The 20,499-nt window shown below is 41.4% G+C and overlaps 1 long non-coding RNA gene across 1 annotated transcript; it reads left to right on the top strand.

Annotated features, from left to right (window-relative positions):
• The first annotated feature begins 3,698 nt into the window (after positions 1 to 3,698).
• On the top strand, positions 3,699 to 12,399 carry LOC309388568. Its single transcript, XR_014174810.1, has 3 exons — positions 3,699 to 3,825; positions 9,769 to 10,051; positions 12,247 to 12,399. It is a non-coding gene; the product is annotated as an uncharacterized lncRNA (long non-coding RNA).
• Positions 12,400 to 20,499: the final 8,100 nt, after the last annotated feature.

Here is a 20,499-nt window from a genome sequence, read left to right as displayed (position 1 = left end):
CCTGTTTCTAATCAGCTGATTGTCACAAAGCTGGTAGTTGGAGCTATGGGTTTGCCCAAACTAGTAGCATTTTTTTTACTAGTGGTTCAGGCAAACCGGTAGCATTTCACCACTGTCCTAGTTTGAACTCAAGTGGGAAATCGCCAGGAAATACAAAAGCTGTACTTTAGGCAGGCGATATTGTTATTAAAATCCTGGGGGCGCGGGGGAAGGAACAGTAAACCTTTTCTACAATGGTGTCCAGAAAACTACATGGAGAAGTTTATATTTTCAGCAAACTTCACAGTTTAACTCAAAGTTAACTGCAGAGGGCCAATTGGAACAGCCCAATTTTGTACTGCTTATTTACTAAGGTTTGGTGTCTTCCTCAAGATTTTGAGAACTATAATCATTCAAACTCGACTGCAACTGAGCCCAAAATTTCTGTTGCTAAATGAGACAATTGTTAAGTGAATTTGCCCCATTTCACAACCTTTCTTGCCAAAGTTGTTAAGTGAATAATATTTGCAGTTGTTAAGTTAGTAACATGGTTGTTAAGCGGATCTGCCTTCCCCATTGACTTTGCTTGTCAGAAGGTTGCAAAAGGAGATCACACGACCCCTGAACGCAGCAACTGTCATAAATATGAGTCATTGAATTCCCATCATGTGACCATGGGGATGTCACAATGGTTGTAAGTGCGAAAAGGAGTCATAAGTCACTTTTTTTCAGTGCTTTTGTAACTTCAAATGGTCCCTAAATGAATTGTTGTTAAGTCGAGGACTACCTATATTATGGAAAACCATTGGTAAAATTTAACAGAATAAGAGAGTTGGAAGGAACCTTGGAGGTCTTCTAGTCCAACCCTCAGCTCAGGCAGGAAATCCTACACAATTTCAGACAATGGTTGTCCAATCTCTTCTGAAAAACCTCCAGTGTTGGAGCATTCACAACTTCTGGAGGCAACACATTCCATTGATTAATTGTTCTAACTGTCGGGAAAATTCTCCTTAGTTCTAGGTTGCTTCTCTCCTTGGTTAGTTTCAGAGGTGGGTTGCTGCCGGTTCAGCCCGGTTCAGCCGAACTGGTAGTAGCGGGGCAGGAGGCTCCTCCCACCTAGCTGGTCACGCACAGGAGCGTGCCTGAACCGGTAGTAAAGAAATTGACAACCCACCACTGATTAGTTTCCATCCGTTGCTTCTTGTCCTGCCTTCAAATGTGCAATATATGCGAAGAGACCTAACATTTGTGAGCTAGAAGAGTTCTTCAAAGAAGAGGGGAGAAAGAAAGAAAAATATATCCAAAAGCAAGAATAGCTTAACTAGCTACAGGAAATAAAAGACACAAGACTGATTCTGCTGTTCCAGAGGCTGTGGATCCTTAAAGGTGGCCGATTGTTAAATTTTTGAAGTGCTCTATGAAAACATATAAGAACCTGATCACAGCAGAAAATATAAATTCAGCTAGTTTGAATTTGCCAGTGAAGGATGGGGTGGGGGTATAATTTGGAGGGCTGATATTTCCCCATAGTTCCTCACCAAAAAAGGTCAAACCATTAGCAGAAGTAAAAAAAAAAGGATTTTCTCAAATAATAATTTTTAAAAAGAGCAAGAAGAAGAGGAGGAGGAGGAGGAAGTAGTAGTAGTAGTAGTAGTAGTAGTAGTAGTAGTAGTAGTAGTAGTAAACTTTTTTGGGGGGGAATATAATTTCAAACAGTTGCTAAGCGACTAATCATAAAATGAGAACTATCTGTATACTCTTGAATTGTTTGCGTATGATATCTGCCCCAAACGTCTTCCTGCCAATATTCATCACTTATTTTGATCCAGTTAATCTAAACTTACAGTTTTCTACCCAAGAATAAATGAAGTGGAAAACCATTTCTTGTTCAGGCTGAACTTTATAATGCCTTGGTAAGGCCACACTTGGAATACTGCATTCAGTTTTGGTCACCACAATGTAGAAAAGATGAGGAGACTCTAGAAAGAGTGCAGAGAAGAGCAACAAAGATGATTAGGGGACTGGAGACTAAAACATATGAAGAACGGTTGCAGGAACTGGGTATGTCTGGTTTAATGAAAAGAAGGACTAGGGGAGACATGATAGCAGTGTTTCAATATCTCAGGGGTTGCCACAAAGAAGAGGGAGTCAAACTATTCTCCAAGGCACCTGAGGGTAGAACAAGAAGCAATGGGTGGAAACTAATCAAGGAGAGAAGCAACTTAGAACTGAGGAGAAATTTCCTGACAGTTAGAACAATTAATCAGTGGAACAGCTTGCCTCCAGAAGTTATGAATGCCCCAACACTGGAAGTCTTTAAAAAGATGTTGGATAGCCATTTGTCTGAAGTGGTATAGGGTTTCCTGCCTAGGTAGGGGGTTGGACTAGAAGTCCTCCAAGTTCCCTTCCAACTCTGCTATTGTATTGTATTGAACTTAAGAGACATTATTTCTATGTTAACTGTCAACTCTCAGGGATGACAACTAACATCACAAAAGCTAAATAGCACTAGCACTTAACAATAGCACTTAAACTTATATACCGCTACATAGTGCTTTACCGTCCTCTCCTTACAGCGGTTTTCAGAGTGAGCATATGGCTCCCAATAGCAACATTTTACTGACCTTTGAAGGATGGAAGGCTAAGTCAACTTTGAGCCAGTTAGGATTGAACTCCTGGCAATGGGCAAACGGCAAAGTTAGCCTGCAATACTGCATTCTAACCACTGCGCCACCATGGCTCATCAAAAACATCCATGATACAACTGAAGGACAATAGTGAGTTCATAAAAAGAGCCAAAGCAACAAGCATAACTCAACATAACAAAATAAAAGTTAGGCCAGTGCTGAAGGAAAACAGATGACATCTGGAATAGTTCCACTTCCATCAAAGAATCCTTCAATTGCCATATACACATCTGGATAAAAAAGCTATTAATATATGTAGTTAGAATATAGGTAAATTCTGGAATTATTAAAACAATATAGTTTTGGGCATAAATCCAGCTTTTGGATATTTCTCTTTCTTTGTAGCTAAACCTCACAAAGAAGTCCTTGAAATGCATTAGAAATGCTTGTCTAAAAAGGGCTATCCTATCTGAGTTGCAAAAATCCAAAATAACCCATCAAGAGGCAGCAAAGAGAGGCATAACACATTCTATACACACCTCCTGTTGGTCATCCAGGATCTCACAGATTTAAAGATCCAACCTAACATTTCTGCTTCCAAAAGAAGCCACTGATTGTAACAAGCCTGTAGGAAGGAGAAGGAATGGCAGAACCTGCAAGTACAGAAAAGAGGGATCGGCCTAAAATCCCCACATAGCCACAAACTAAATCCCGTCCACCTTTTACCCTTATCTAACTCTAACCAGGTGTTGACTATTAGCTGAGAAGATTCCTACATGTTGGCTTTTAGCAATAAATCAGCTTAATTGAACCTTCATGCATGGTCAGGAGGTCTTTCCCACCAGAAAAAACCTGGGCAAAGTTTGATAAAATGTACCAAATGTTACTCCTGCAATATATGTTTTGCAGAATCAAAGCAATCACCTGTTTAATTATGAAGCCTTCATAATTTATAAAGGTAGTGTGAGTGAGTGAGAGACAGACAGACAGACACAGATACAGAGAGAGTCAGAAAACAGACACACACAGAGAGAGATAGAGACACACGAAAGAGAAAGCGAGATAAAGGGAGGGAGGGAGAGCTGGTATAGGAAGCAGACTTTAAAAGGGCAGCTGTTTATTATTTAACAAGTTTGCAGAGACATCGGGTGAAATGTCTGCAGAGACCCTGATTAGTACCAGTGTTAATCCCCCAATACCCAATGAATTCAACTACAAAGTAAGTTTAGCAGGGGATATCTGTGCTTAACTGCCTCAACCTTCAAAATATGTTGGCGTCATTTTGATTATTGTAATCAGTAGATATTGGAGGATATTGCCACTTGTAACAAGCTAGGGTTTGAGCATAAAGGAAAATATTTACTTTACTTACTTTACTTACTCTTACTTTACTCCCAGACACACTCTCCATTTTTAGGAAAGAACTTCAGACTTTTTAAAATGCCTGGAATCATTTTTATTTGCATTCTCTATTATTGCTCTTGTTTAAATGTTATGTTGTCTACAGCGATAGTCCCCAACCTTTCTGGCTAGGCGGACTGGCAGAGGCGGTTGTGGCAACAGGAGGAAGGGAGAGGGTATGGTTTCGTGTGTGCATAAACTGCTTTCACAACTTCCATGGCCCCGTTCAGAACAGGATGCGGTCTGGTACCAGGCTGCAGACTAAAGATTGGGGACCCCCAGTCTTCAGCATGTTGATGTAAGTTTCACGATTTGGGTTTAACCAGACTAGAGAAAAGAAGGAGTTAGGAATGACTTGATAGCACTGTGATGGTGAAGCTATGGCATCCGTGCCACAGGTGGCACGCAGAGCCCTCTCTGTGGGCACATCAGCCATCACGCCAGCCCAGCTCCACCATTAATATGCACGTGCCTCCCGCCAGCCAGCTAGTCTTCGGGTCTCTGTTGCCCATGCAGGGGAGGCACATGCGAGGGATGTGTGTGTGCATGCACAGGGGGTGTGGCATATGTGAGGGGGCTCACATTGCATTGTGGAGCCTTGTGCAGTGCCCCCGTGCTCCCTTTTGGCTTTCAGGTTGGTGCAGGAGGCTCTCCAGGCCCAAAACCGGGCACGGGGGAGGGGGCAGGCACATTGCATTATGGGTGCAGGCATGCGGGCGCACTATCTTAAATTAATCAAGGAGAAACTAATCAAGGAGAGAAGCAACCTAAAACTAAGGAAAAACTTCCCAACAGTGAAGACAATTAACCGGTGGAGTAGCTTGCCTTTAGAAGTTTTGGTTGCTCAATCACTGGAAGTTTTAAAGAAAAGATTGGACAGCTATCTGTCTAAAATGGCATAGGGCAGGGGTGTCCAAACTTGGCAACTTTAAGACTTGTGGACTTCAACTCCCAGAATTCCCCAGCCAGCAGAGCTGGCTGGGGAATTCTGGGAAATGAGGTCCACAAGTCTTAAAGTTGCCAAGTTTGGACACCCCTGGCATAGGGTCTGCTGCTTGAGCAGGGGATTGGACTAGGAGAGATTCCTTCCAGCTCTGTTCTGATTGATTGCTGCATTGATATATTTTTGACATACTATATTACATGATGCCTTTGTGAATTTTTATTTCGAAGGAGACCATTTGGAAATATTAAATATTAAAGGTGAATATTTGTAGCTCAGGGTTGAAATGAGGGGACCTTGGTGCTCTCTGAGCTGGCTTGTTTTCTCGCAGAGCTTTCATTACGCTAACTAGGTAACCTCATCAGTGCTAATTACCGCACCCCTTAGTAGCGCTGATGATATTACCTAGTTAGGGTAATGAAATGTCTTGCAAGAAAACAAGCCAGCCCAGAGAGCACCAAGGACCCCTCGTATTAAACATTATAAGCACATAAATAAAAAGAGATAAAGATGGCTCATCTATACAGGTCATCAATTTAGCACGTATTGCCAGAGCAATAAGTAGAACTCCGTGGATCCACGCAACTCAAATTTCAACAACCCTGGATCTATCGTAAGACATGTCAACTTGTGAAAAGTGCCAAATGTGTTGCACATTCCCTGCTACTTCTCCTTATTTATTTATTATTTATTTATTATTCATATTTATAGACCGCCCCCTCTCCCGAAAGGGACTCGGGGCGGTGTACAGTCACTAAAATACGTTATAAAATACATACAAAACAGTTAAATAATTAAATACGTAGGTGGAGGAGGTTGCAAGACTGTACATAGAATAATAAATATTAAATATAGTATATAGTGTATTAAAAACTTTTTAAAATCCCAAACCCAATTAAAATGAATAAATCCCCGGGAGGTGGAACTAAGAAAGTGCCAGGCCAGCTGATTGAAATAGGTGAGTCTTTAACTTTTGCCGGAAGGAACGGAGGTCGGTGGTAGTTCGAATGTCAGGGGGGAGGTCATTCCAGAGGGTTGGGCCCATCACAGAGAAGGATCTACTCCTAGGTGTCGCCCGCTGGCATTGACTAGCAGACGGCACCAGGAGGAGCCCCTCTCTGTGTGAGCGGATAGGTCGCAGGGACGTGTGTGGTAGGATGCGATCCTGCAGGTAACTAGGTCCACTGTGGAAAGTTCAACCTCGTGGCAAAAAAGAGGCAGATAAAAATATTTTGTAAAGGTTGAGAAGAGGTTTTTCTCAATCACAGTCATTTCGCTGAACATTTGGCTCGACGTGACCCTGTGAGATGCTGTTCAAAGCCAAGTTTGGCAGGTAGCAAAGCCCTCACAACTCACGGTGCATCTTTTTTTTCTCTTTCTCTGCCACACTGATACGAGAAGGCCTTGGGGCTGACATTTTAGCGAATAAATTGATGGTCCAATGAGGGGGGGAGGGAACAGAGAAACAGTTATTTAAGGGGTAGTTACCTGTCTGTAGTAGGCCTAATATGTGCCCAATTTAGAGAAGTAAGAGCCAGTATTCTACAATTCTTTGAACAGAAAGCCACAAAGATAGGGGAGCCATTTGAATAATTGGAAGATCTGAGGTTGCTAGAGGAGGATCAAGGACCTGAGATTGGACAAAGCCAACAAAATCAATTACTTTTTTTTTCCCAAGCTGCAAGACATTCTATTGTGATATAAATGAGTAGTTTACCTCTCTGCTCCCTAGGAGGGAAATGATTTTATAATCTCATATGCTATTTCTTCCTATAATTTCGCATTTCCGTCCTGGTGAAAGAGAAAAGCATTTAGTAAAAAAAAAAAAAAGTAAAACGGCATGTTAGAAACTCCCAAGTAATGGCTGCTGAGTAAATCAGACGTGGGTTCCTATTGGTACAGACCGGTTCGGCCGAACCACCGGTGGTTTGCCAGCCTGGGTTGCTGGAACCAGTAGCGACCCAGATCTGCCACGCCTCCGAACTGGTTCCCCAGTTGGCGCAGCATGTTTCTCCCCCCACTTTTTTTATGTTCTGCACATGCGCAGACCTATTTATGGGCAACTGCGCATGCACACAAAATTGTGCACCCACCGAACCAGCAGTAATGCCAGCAGCAACCTACCCCTGGAGTAAATGTCATATTATTCACAATAACAAAACTCAAAATAGGATAAAAACCTCCCTAGACTTTTACCGGTATCTGGCAATGAACAGAGTTTTACTGACTGACACCCTAAGTCTTTAGCAATCCTTGGAATTCCTCCAGATACGCAGCCAAATTATGTTTCATGTGATTTTATTTTTTAAAAAGAAAGCAAGATTATTAAGCTGATGAGGAGCAATCCCAACAATTTTATCTAATTAAAATGTAAGCTTATTTTTAATCAAACATAGTTTCAGTCCCAGTTCCGCTCTGGGATCCATCCTGTTTTGGATCTCTTAATTTATGAGTGGTCTTCAAAACCCCACTCATAAATTAAGGTTGGTACAAAGTTCCGCCTGCCTGCGCTAAATTGTGACTTGCCTTAACAAATTAAAAGGTTATTTCTCCCTTTGGGCTACTATATGTTGTGCGTGTGGTTTATGACCATTTTTGCAAGTTGTACAGATGGCACCCTGGTTATAAAGGCCAGCTCATAGAGACTGCTGAGCATTTTTACATACCAGATGAGAGAAACAGTATCTAGAGAAGTGAGTGCACCCCCCCTCGCATTTTGTAAATATTTAAATATAAATCTTTATGTAGAGTAACAATTCATGGATTTTTTTCCAGATCCTCAGAGAGTTCATTGCCATGAGGTGCCAGGTTGAACTTCCAGTGACTAGTGAAAGAGTGAGAGTGATAACACCAAATTTATCACACTTGTTCCCCTTCACACCTGGGACCTTGTAACACTAACGAGTCACATGACACCAGGGAGGGAAAATGGCTACTTGGACCCTATTTGGACGTTATCACTTAGGGGTGTACTCACATTTGTTGCCAGGGGTTAGACATTAATGGCTGTGTTTTGCATTATTTTGAGGGGACAGCACATTTACACTGCTATACAAGCTGTACACCCACTACTTTACATTGTAGCCATTTCTTCAGTGTTGTCACATGAAAAGATACACTTAAATATTTACAAAATGTGAGGGAGTGTACTCACTTCTGTGAGATACTCTGCATGTCTTGCTACAGGTCAAGGTTTGGAGAAATATTGGGATCCCTGAAATATTGGGATCCCTGATCTTTTGCAAGCTACTACATATGTTAAGCAGTTCATCTTTCTAATTCATTCTAGAAACAAAAGGAGATTTGGGGGATTGAATAGTCATAAGTATAAGGCCTGTTTGTAAGTTACTTTTTTCAGTGCCATTGTAAGTTCAATTTATCACTAAACAAATAGTTGCAAATTGCAGAGTACCGAGAGAGAGAGGGAGGTGAAGAGAATAACAATTTCAATACAAGATAGACATATTTTATTATAATTATCCATACATTATCTACATAGATAATCAATTTGTTCATTAGTTGCAAGTAACAACAGGTCTTCAATCTATTAAGTAATTTGGGCCACAAATTTGTCTTTCCAGTGATTGATGGATGGATGATGTACCATCAAGTCATTTTCAACGTATAGTAACCACAACAATAGGTTTTCTCCAAGATTTGGACTACTGCTTTAGAAATAAGGAATGAGGAATCCATTTCCATCGTCTATCTCTCAGTTTGTATCTAATAGGTACACAATTTGGAAAAGTACGGGCATCAGAAAATATTAAATTTTGTCTCACTGTCAAGTTAAACTTTTGCTAAATCCTTGTTCACTCATTCACCATGATCAATGCATCTAACTTGCAAAAGGATTGCAATTCAATAATAACACTAACAAAACCCTTCCTGATTTAAAATTAAGGTGAAAGATCTTTCATAAGAATTCAAGTTTCCCCAAACTTGGAAATTGGAAACCGGGGGCAAGGCCTTCACAGATGTGCTCTATGCTCAGTAAGAAGATTTTGTCATGCAACCTGGGGAATGTGCTTCTCTACTGTCAATACAGAAGCACAGTGATATGATCATTTTGTCATCCCCATCAGGATTTGGGAGTCTGTGTGTTGGGGCATGATATCTTTCCTGATCATTGGACACATCTTCCAAAGCACCCACCCTAGCTTTTAATTTCTTGGCGTTGTGAAGCTTGAGTCAAGTTTGAACTATGACTTTAAAATGGCTGAATGTTTTGAGCATTCCATTTCCTGCAAAAATGGAAGTTAATCGGCAAGTTTTTGCCAATCTATCCTCTCCCGATTATATCTGAGTCTCTTTTCTAGCAAATGGACTCATTTGTTAATTCTAATTTCAGTTCATGGTGCACAATTCAATTTGGGGAGGGTTTTACTTTTTTGTAATCAACAAAATCAGGTAATAGTACATTATTGGTTTTATTGAGGATTACTATTAACCAGTATCTAGGGAGTTAGATTTTGAAATGGAGACTGGATTACATAACAGGTTAAATCATAATGTGTTTTGCTGTAGTTTAATTTACCTTTCTTGTTTAAACCCAGAAAACTGTGATTAGTTCCCTAAATTATAGACACAGTTCAGCATTGTGTGAACATAATCAAATGGAAGGCTAATTAAGTTGAATTAAAGCAAGTATGAAGCTAAATTTCTTTCAAATTGACTCCACTTGATTTTAGTTCATATCCATGCAGTTTTCTTGGCAACCAGCATAGAAATGGTTTATTCCTGCTGCTTTCTGGATTTTTTTAAAACTTCCTAATCTAGCCTGTAGTCTTAGGATTTCCTTGTGGTCTCCCTTCCAAGTTCTAACTAGGTCTGACCGTTATTGCCTTCCAAGTCTAGAGAAGATTGGATGTTTGCTGCTGCTTTTGAGACCAACCACAGGCCTTCTACACTCTACAGAGGGCACTAGCAACTACTTGTAACATTGGTCCATTAGTTCTTCAACTGGCAGAAGAGTATGCCAGTAGAAAAAAACTTGCTGCCTCAACTGTCAAGCCTTATTGCCTCGGTAATGATGTGTCAGTCCCTCAAGGGAGAACTGTCAGAGTTTACAGCAGCAATCACATCCAGAAAGCACACACAGGTAACTGATTGAGCAGGATTCAATAACTTCTCTTTATATATAATCTAACACACACAGTAAATATACAGTACCAAATGTAGGTTCTCCCAACATGGTAGAGAGTACAAGCAAACATAGGCAGAGGAGAAAAAAAGTTCAGTTTCAGTTCAGAGCAGCAGACTAGTTTTGAGCTCAGCACAGACTCAGAGCTGCAGTGCTAAGCCATGTCCAGGCTCCTAGCTGTCTCCTTGTTGCTCACACAGCAAATACTGGTTCAGTTTCCAAACAGCCCTCATTGGCTGACTTAGTTGCTATGCCTATTCATTGACTGACCTTGGCAAACCGGTTCACTCCCAGCTGATCGTCGGAACTACCGGTTTGCTCAGAGCAGTCTGAACCTGTAGAATCCCATCCCTGCTTGTTACCATGTCTCTGCCAAGTCATGAACTCTCATGCAGTGATAAGAACAGACTAAGAAACCAAGGCATTTTTTTTTAAATAGGCAACTGGACTTTCTGGTTTTTCTTTGAAGGCCTTTTCGCTTCTCATCCAAGAAGGTTCTTCAGGTCTTCAAACAAAAACCAGAAAGTCTATTTGCCTCTTGAAAAGCACCCTTGGGACAACCATGACCTGGATGACTGAGGCAGCCATAGATAAAATTATGCCTGCAAATGCATAGCAGAGTGTATGATAAAGTAGGTGAAGCCCTCTCCCAACCTATGATCCAGAGTGATGATTTGGATCGCCAACACATGTCAGCCAGCCCCCTTCTCCCAAACCACCAACCGATTGATCCTGCAAGTTGGTATGGTTAGAACAGAATACAATAGCAGAGTTGGAAGGTACTTTGGAGGTCTTCTAGTCCAGCCTAGGCAGGAAACCCTACACCACTTCAGACAAATGGTTATCCAACATCTTAAAGACTTCCAGTGTTGGAGCATTCACAACTTCTGGAGGCAAGTTTTTCCACTGATTAATTGTTCTAACTGTCAGAAAGTTTCTCCTCAGTTCTAAGTTGCTTCTCTCCTTGATTATAATAATAATAAATAATAATAAATTTAATTTGTTAGCCGCTCCCTCTCCACAAGGGACTTGGGGCGGCGTACAATAAGAGCACATACATATATACATATAAACATACACATACACGCATACACATACATGGAGGAGGTAACAGTCATGAAATACATACAAAATAGTAATAAAATTAGCAGTTAAAATACCCCAAATTAAAAATTACAAATTTAAAAAAGACTGTCAGGAGGAATAGGATGAAACTACGGTTGAGCCAGGCCAGATAATTGAAAAAGGTGGGTCTTGAGCTTTACACGGAAGGAGCGGAGATCGGAAGTAATCCTGATGTCAAGGGGGAGGTCATTCCAAAGGGCTGGGCCCATCACAGAGAAGGCCCTACTCCTGGGTGTCGCCCCCCGACACTGTTTAGTGGACGGCACCCGGAGAAGTCCATCCCTGTGCGAGCGAATTGGTCGTAGGGATGTTTAGTTTCCACCCATTGCTACTAGTTCTACCCTCAGGTGCCTTGGAGAATAGTTTGACTCCCTCTTCTTTGTGGCAACCCCTGAGATATTGGAACACTGCTAGCATGTCTCCCCTAGTCCTTCTTTTCATTAAACTAGACATACCCAGTTCCTGCAACCGTTCCTCCTATGTTTTAGCCTCCAGTCCCCTAATCATCTTCCTTGCTCTTCTCTGCACTCTTTCTAGAGTCTCCACATCTTTTCTACATCGTGGCGACCAGTGGTTAAGCAGAAGGGATCCCATCTCACCATGCAGCCCCTCTTAGCACCTGTCAGCTCTATTTGTTTTTAAAATCACTTTTAAATGTGGGTGAAGTGATTGTTCAAAAGAGTGTTCTGCTTTATTTTATTTTATTTATTTAAAGTTTTTTTTATTTTTAAATATAAACATTCCATTTTTCCTTAAACAGTGTGTCGTCTGGGTACAAATATCTCTGTGCAATAACCATCAAAATTTGAAACACTGTTTACATTGATATTAATTCTCTAATCTTAGAATTATAGTATATGGAATATTAAATAGTTGAACATAGGGAACCTGTTCGTTCTTTCCTCTTAACATACCTTCCACTAAAAATATAATAGTAACATTAAACATAATAATCCTCATCATCATAATACTAACAATTATCATATTGTTCTGCTTTATTTTAAATGTGAGATTTTATGTTTTTTCAGAACAGTGTTTTCCAGCAGCCTGAAAAGCAGGAGCTGAGAGAGTCAGGAGGTGAAATCAGAAGGAGCTCCTTAATACACTCAGTGATTCTATCCACCACCAAGAAGTGCTGTTAGTGAAAACTATTTTGAAAGAGCATTGAACTTCTGTTTAAAAGTAACTCGAAAATAGCTGATAGGTCCTGGGGGTGGCAAGTAGCGAAGCAGGATCTGTCCTGTTTCCTATAATAAATCACCCCCAGGCAAAAGCCGGGGTCTCTCGCCAGAACTGGGGAGGATGAAGCAGAATCTCTCTTGTTTTATCTTTGCTTCTGCATGAATCGGCTGTGAGTGTTGCTGAAAATACTAGATTGTCCCTCTGCAAAAGCAGAATAGAGAAAATATCAAAATACAGAAAACAGAATGCAGCGACTGGAGACAAAGGGACATGCTTTCAATGGGCTAAAATGGATGATGGACAGGTATCGTAGCCCCATTGCCACGATATTTTAAAAAAAAGATGTGTGTGGATAACCAGTTTACTACCGGTTTGCTAAGAGGGCGTTTTGCCACTGAGTGTTGCTGCGTATGCACAGTTGACTGAAAACTGTTCTGAGCATGCACAGAAACATGCCAGCAATGGCAGAAGAGACTGGGGAACCAGTTGGGGGGAATGGAAGGCCCGGGTTGCTGCCGGTTCCAGCGACTCAGGCTGCCATACCACTACCAGTTCAGCCGAACCGGTCCGAACCGGTAGAAACCCACCACTGGTTGAAACTCTAGAAAGATTGCAGCGAAGAGCAACAAAGATGAAGGCTAAAACATATGACGAATGGTTGCAGGGATTGGGTAGGTATATAACAAAGAGAAGGACTAGAGGTGACATTATAGCAGTGTTCCAATATCTAAGGAACACTGCTATCCTGAAGAAGAGGGGGGGTGCCAAACTATTTTCCAAAGCACCTGAAGACAGGACAAGAAGCAATGGGTGGAAACTAATCAAGGACAGAACCAACCTAGAACTAAGGAGAAATTTCCTTACAGTTAGAACAATGAATCAATGCAACGAACTTGCTTCCAGAGGTTGTGGATGCTCCAATACTGGAAGTTTTTAAAAACATTGGACAGCCATTTGCTTTAATGGTATAGGATTTCCTGCTTGAGTCGGGGTTGGTCTAGAAGGCCTCCAGGATCCCTTCCAACTTTTTTTTATTCTGTTCCATTATTCTGTTATTTTGAATCTGAAACAGATATGACTGATTTTAAACTACCTAAATTATGGGCAGGTAATGAGGCATGGAACATGGTGGCTCAGTGGCTAAGATGCTGAGCTTGTCGGCAGTTCAGCAGTTCAGCAGTTCAGCAGTTCGAATCCTAGCCACGCTTAACGGAGTGAGCTCCCATATTTGACCCAGTTTTCTGCCAACCTACCCGTTCGAAAGCACGTAAAAATACAAGTAGAAAAATAGGAACCACCTTTGGTGGGAAGATTTAACTTTAACTTTAACTTTTATTTAATTTCTAGACCGCACCCTCTCCCAGAAGGGACTCGGGGCGGTGTACAGTCATATTAAAAGTAATAAACATACATAATATAAATATAAAATAAATATAAATGTGGCTGGAGGAGGTAACATATAATTTGCTGTACAATAATAGTTAAAGTTAGATTTAAAATTTAAAAATTTAAAAATACATTAAAAATACATTAAAAAACTACCCCTAAAAACTATCCCAGGATAAAATACTTGCCAGGAGGTATAAATGGGACTATAAGTGGGCCAGGCCGGCTAATTGGAACAGGTGGGTCTTAAGTTTCTGTCGGAAGGAGCGGAGGTCGGTAGTAGTTCTGATATCGGGGGGGGAGGTCATTCCAGAGGGTTGGGCCCATCACAGAGAAGGCTCTACTCCTGGGCACTGCCCGTTGGCATTGCTTGGTGGACGGCACCCGGAGGAGTCGCTCCCTGTGAGAGCGAATTGGTCGAAGGGATAACAGCATTTTGTGCACCTTCGGCATTTAGTCATGCCGGCCACCTGACCACAGAGACATCTTCGGACAGTGCTGGCTCTTTGGGTTAGAAACTGAGATGAGCACCGCCCCCTAGAGCCAGAAATGGATAGCACACATGTGCGGGAAACTTTTACCTTTACCTTAATGAGGCAATCCAACATTGGGAAGATGGGGCAAAGCATATTGGGCATGTTCATATTGTCATTAGGAATACACGAGGTTGAAGCAAGGCTATGAAAGTGCTTATCTCAAATATCAATAAAAATGTTACATAACTCCTCTTTTGGACTTTCAAAGCAAATTCTATGGAGATTATGTTCCTCTTCTGTCTGAAGTAGGATGGTTTTTTTTGGTTTTTTGTGTTCAAGTCAAGATCGATCTCTGACAAGTTCCTGCATTTTTCTTGAAGACATTTTGGAAGTGGTTTGACATTGCCTCCTTCCTAGGGCTCAGACAAAGGGATAGGTTCAAAGTCACCTAAATTCATTCCTAAATTGGGACTAGAACTCACAGTCTCTGAGTTTCTAGCCTGATGCCTTAACCATCACTCCAAATAGGCTCTGTCTGAAGTAAGTCATGTCCCACTTATTGAAATAGACATTTTACCATCCAGCAGTAGTATTTATGGATATATATCCAAAATCTCCATGCTGTAACATAGCTGTAGTTGGTATGTAGCTGCATACTTACCAATTGTTAAGACATTTCTGAAGATAATCTAGGTTTTTCACAGCGTAATTGTGCAGTAAAATTCTACTCTGGAATGACCATTGCTGAGCATTCTAAAAACTGAAGTCCAAACATCTGTAAGATGTTCAGATTGAAGAAGGCTGACCTTGAAGTTGGGAGAGCCTGATTAATGTCCAGCTTTAGCCATGGATGTACTATTCAGGGTCTTGTGTGTGTATGTGAAGAAGAATTACAAAGTGGAGTTCTATTTATGCCACCTTTGTTCCTGTAGAAAAACAGGTTTTTAAATCTAATGACAACATGAAGTGATCGAGAAAGAAAAAAATAACTTTTAGATTTTGTTCTGTGTTCCTGTCAAACAGGAAACAAGCAGTCAAAATAGGGAGCACCCTATCAAACCCTGCACCAGTTAACAGCAGTGTCCCCCAAGGGAGCGTTTTAGGACCCACATTCTTTCTGCTTTACATAAATGACTTTTGCGGTCATATTATAAGAATCCGTGTCTTCTTCGCTGATGATGTTAAACTATTTAACACCACTGACAATATTTCTGTCCTACAAAGCGACCTTGGCTATTGTCAGAATGGTCGAACAATTGGCAACTCCAAATCTCAACCAACAAATGCTCTGTCTTACACATTGGCAACAAAAATCAGAACACAAAATACAAGCTGGGCAGATATGACCTCGTAGATGACCCTCACTCGGTCAAAGACCTAGGAGTAGTCATCTCAAATGATCTAAGCCCTAGAGCACATTGTAACAGCATTGCCAAAAAGGCATTAAGAGTTATTAACCTAATTTTGCAAGGCTTCTTCTCCAGTAACATTGTACTGCAAACTAGGACATACAAAACTTTTGCCAGACCATTTGGCCTGGAATTCACACTATATATTGGGCATTAATACAATCAAGCGAGTCCAGAGATATTTCATGAGAAGAGTACTCCACTCCTCTGCTCACAATAGAATGTCTTATGCCACTAGGCTTGAAATTTTAGGGTTGGACAACCTAGAACTATGCCAACTAAGATCTGACCTAAGCATAGTACACAAAATTACCTACTACAACATCCTACCAGTCGATGACGACTTCAGCTTCAACTGCAATAATACACGGGCAAGTTATAGATACAAACTCAAGGTAAACTGCTCCAAACTCGATTGCAGAAAATATGACTTCAGCAACAGAATAGTCAATGCCTGGAATGCACTACCTGACTCTGTTGTTACATCCCCAAACCCCCATAATTTTAACCTTAGACTGTCTACTGTTGACCTCACCCCATTCCTAAGGTCCGTAAAAGAGGCATGCATAAGCGCACCAATGTGCCTACCGTCCCTGTCCTATTGTCCCCATTTATTTGTCCCCGTTTCCTGTGTTCATGTCCATGTTTATACTTACACCTGTTACCTCGTACATGTTTGACAAACTAACTAAATAAATAAAAATAGTTAAGCTAGAATAAAATATACCGTGGGAGCAAAATTTACAAAATGAAGAATTAGTCCTCCTAGGGTCAAGAAAATCGTGATGGGTAGCTTCTGGACTCTGTCATCCAATCCAAGCTCTGAAAAAAATTTCCTGTTTTAAATTACCTTTTTTCCCCCTTCGGTGTCTGACTGCATTTTCAGGTCGTATTTCAAAATCATTTCTCATCACTCTAGGGCAGTGTTTCTCAAACTTGGCGACTTTAAGTCCTGTGGACTTCAACTCCCAGAATTCCCCAGCCAGCTATGCTGGCTGGGGGATTCTGGGAGTTGAAGTCCACAGGACTTAAAGTCGCCAAGTTTGAGAAACACTGCTCTAGGGGATGACAGCTGCTATCTTTGGCCTCCTCTGAGAACCCGCAAACCGTTTTTGTCTAGACTAAAGAGATGTTCTCCTAAAGACTTTTAATAAGCTTTCAGGGTCCTTAATCATAGTTTCACTGGGGAAAAAATGCTGTAGGTATTATTCCCACTGCAGATCAAAGGGCTTAATTCAAGAAGTTACCCAGGTTGAAGAATCCTGAAATATACTCTACTGAATAGGGTGTGGACTCCTATTTGCTCATTTGTTGTTGCTTTTTAGTGAGCTTTGAATGCCACTCCTGGTCAGGAGGCTCTCGACAGTTTATACCAGGGGGCACCAACCTTTCGGACTTCAGGGACCACTAAATTCATAATTTTAAATCCTGTGGACCACTAATATGACCGGCTAAGTGGTCCTGTGACTAGGTGGGTGTGGCCAACTTGATGTCACTCATGTCAAGGGGCGCCATGCCAGCCCCTCCCCTCCCAGCCACTCCTCCCCTGCCCTCCCGGGCTCCTTAGGGCCCCAACAGGAAGCAGTTGTTGGAGCTAAGCAGCCACCATGAGAAAGAGTTGGTAAAACAGCTGGCTCAGTTCAAATTGGATCTGACCAAGAAGGAGGCTCAGCAGAAGCACTTCACTGAGGACTACGAGCATAGGCTTTCCAAGCAGAGGGAAGCAGAGGGAGTGCAAGACCAGGTACCAGCACCTGGAGGCTCAGCGGGCTGAGATGGTCAGCCAGTTGCAGGCCATGATATAGTACCACTTGAACAAGGCCCTCTGGTTCTTCACCACCAGTGGCACTTCTCTCCAGCCTTCGCCCAAAGCCCTGCACCAGGAAGCTGAAGCAGACCCCAAGTTGGAATTTCTCTTTCCCCCCCTTGCCCAGCACAAAAAGACCCCAAAGGTGGAGATTCTCTGCAACAACACAAATGTTCATTGCATGTATACAGCCCAGGGGCCGTAGTATGTGGACCCCTGATTTAGTGCAATATAAAAAATGCAAATAATTTTTCTGCAGCCCACCAAAATATTCTTACGCACCACCAGTTTGTGGCCACTGGTTTATACAACCAAAATAATTTAGGATTGAAAACAATAGGAAACACACACACACACACACACACACACACACGATGAACAATCCAGTGTACTTACACTTCAGGATAGCACAATCTACCGTATCTTCCCAAATGCCTTCCAGAAGACACATAGTTTAAGCTTTGAAAGCTTAATTAAAAGTGGGCAGACTGAAGATCAGGTAGCCTGAACACCACTAATTTTTGAAGCTCTTTTGCTCCAGTCTCCAGATTTACAAAATATTACATGGGGAATCATGTCTCCCATATCAATTTAATTCTGATACACTCTGTTTGTATATAGTTGGAACTGTCTTTGGGGAGTGGGGATAAGAGCTCAGGTACAAAGGTTCTGGCAACTAAAGACAATTAGGAGAAAAGGGGGGAGGGGAGAATTTACATGGTCACCTTTCCCCCCCAATTACTATTACAAAAGTAAACCTCAACTTCATGAGTAGCTCAAAGAAGGGGAAGAGAATACCCATCAATGAACATCATAGAAAGCTTCTCAGGGTTTCTTACAGACCCAAAGAACCATGACACATGGAGCTACTGTTGCGTAGTTTCTTTAATGCTATTCTCCTACAGACAGTGTCTTGCCCAACTAAAGCAATTATCTGCGTAACTACAGATGTACCCTGTGAATTGCTAGGGAGACTCCCTCTTTGTCCTCTTCCTGCCCACCAGACATTCCAAGCTCTGTGTCTCTTTGCCCTCTGGGAAAGAGCCCTTCCCTTCTGTCACTCCAGATTGCTGTCCACCAGTTTCAGAGTTCGGCTTCCACTGAAAAGTGGGGTCCCCCTTTGTCCCATTTCCACGCAATTCAGCTTATTAGAGAAGGAAGAGCTGGTGGTATGTGTATTATTATTCTTACTTTGAATTTATTACAGCTGTCTACTCCAGAATTCCAGAAGACTCTTCTGCCATTTTGCCTTTGTTAAATGCACACATATAACACATCCAAATACTACTGTATATGATATTCCTTTTACAAAATCCCCATGCTCATTCAGTCAATGTGTAATGTAAGTTCATCTTGGAGTGATTTGGGACCAAATTTTCATTAAAGCTGCATCCTGTAGAATTAAGGGGACAATCTTTGGGATGACTTTTTATGAGTTCCTAGACATACATTATTCTAAGTACTGGCTTTTAATTGTTTTTCAATTATTTTTCATATCCAGGCTTTAATTTTGATTTTATGGGTTATTCTAAAAATGCTGAGAAAGCTCAAATTGCCATTGGTGTGTGTGTTCCTCCAAGCTTCCTGTCTGCTACCATCCTCTGGAGTCCATTTAAGCTCAAGCCTACTGCTTCAGTGACTCCATCCAGCCACCCCATTCTCTGTCATCTCCTTCTTTTGCCCAGTCTCTCCCAGCATTAGAATCTTCTCCAGTGAGTCCTTTCTTCTCATTAGGTGGCCAACGTAGTTGAGTTTCATCTTCAAGATCTGGGCTTCTAAAGAGCACTTAGGATTGATCTCCACTAGGACTGACAGGTTTGATCCCCTTGCAGTCCAAGGGACTCACAGGCATCTTCTCCAGCACCGTAGTATATATATTGTATACATTGCATTTGTGCTATGTGCTGGAAGGCTCCTAGGGTGGAGCTGAAAGGCAAAAGGGAAGCAGTATGTTCCCTCCCATATTTGGGCATACAGGTGCTTTGAAATAACACACACACATACATACATACACACTGCAAAAGATAGCTTTATTTGGAATGGCTTACATCCTGCGACAATACCTCTAACACCTTCAAACATGAACATCTGCCTATCCCAAGTCTTTGGAAGGACTCAATAGGTGGACAAAAATTTCAAATCCAGCCTAAACAGTTGGCTGATTATGCAACCAGCTGTTAATAATAATTAGTACTTTGTACATGCCACTGTACTGATAATACAGTTATCAGGAATAAGGTGGGTTGTATTGATCCCATAAACGCATCTCTACTATATTTGAGCCACATTGGAAACATCTTGGGAATTCTGCAGCTTAACTGTAATACAGATGAAAGAGTCAATCTCTTCCTAGTCCATGTCAGTTTTCTGCCTATTATATTGTAATTCCAATTTCTCCGTCATTGTGTGCATTTTAATTCAAATGAGCACATTTTTATACTTCACTCATATATATATATATATATATATAGATAGATAGATAGATAGATAGATAGATAGATAGATAGATAGATAGATAGATAGATAGATATACATATAGATATACAATACAATACAATACAATAGTAGAGTTGGAAGGGACCTTGGAGGTCTTCTAGTCCAACCCCCTGCCTAGGCAGGAAACCCTATACCGTTTCAGACAAATAGCTATCCAACATCTTCTTAAAGACTTCCAGTGTTGGGGCATTCACAACTTCTGGAGGCAAGCTGTTCCACTGATTAATTGTTCTCACTGTCAGGAAATTTCTCCTCAGTTCTAAGTTGCTTCTCTCCTTGATTAGTTTCCACCCATTGCTTCTTGTTCTACCCTCAGGTGCTTTGGAGAATAGTTTGACTCCCTCTTCTTTGTGGCAACCTCTGAGATATTGGAATAATGCTATCATGTCTCCCCTAGTCCTTCTTTCTCTTAAGCTAAACATACCCAGTTCCTGCAACCGTTCTTCATATGTTTTAGTCTCCAGTCCCCTAATCATCTTTGTTGCTCTTCTCTGCACTCTTTCTAGAGTCTCCACATCTTTTTTA

This window comes from Natrix helvetica, assembly GCF_964273705.1.
Source record: "Natrix helvetica genome assembly, chromosome: 3".
In the NCBI taxonomy this organism is placed as follows: domain Eukaryota; kingdom Metazoa; phylum Chordata; class Lepidosauria; order Squamata; family Natricidae; genus Natrix; species Natrix helvetica.
This window is presented reverse-complemented; position numbering and strand designations above follow the sequence as displayed.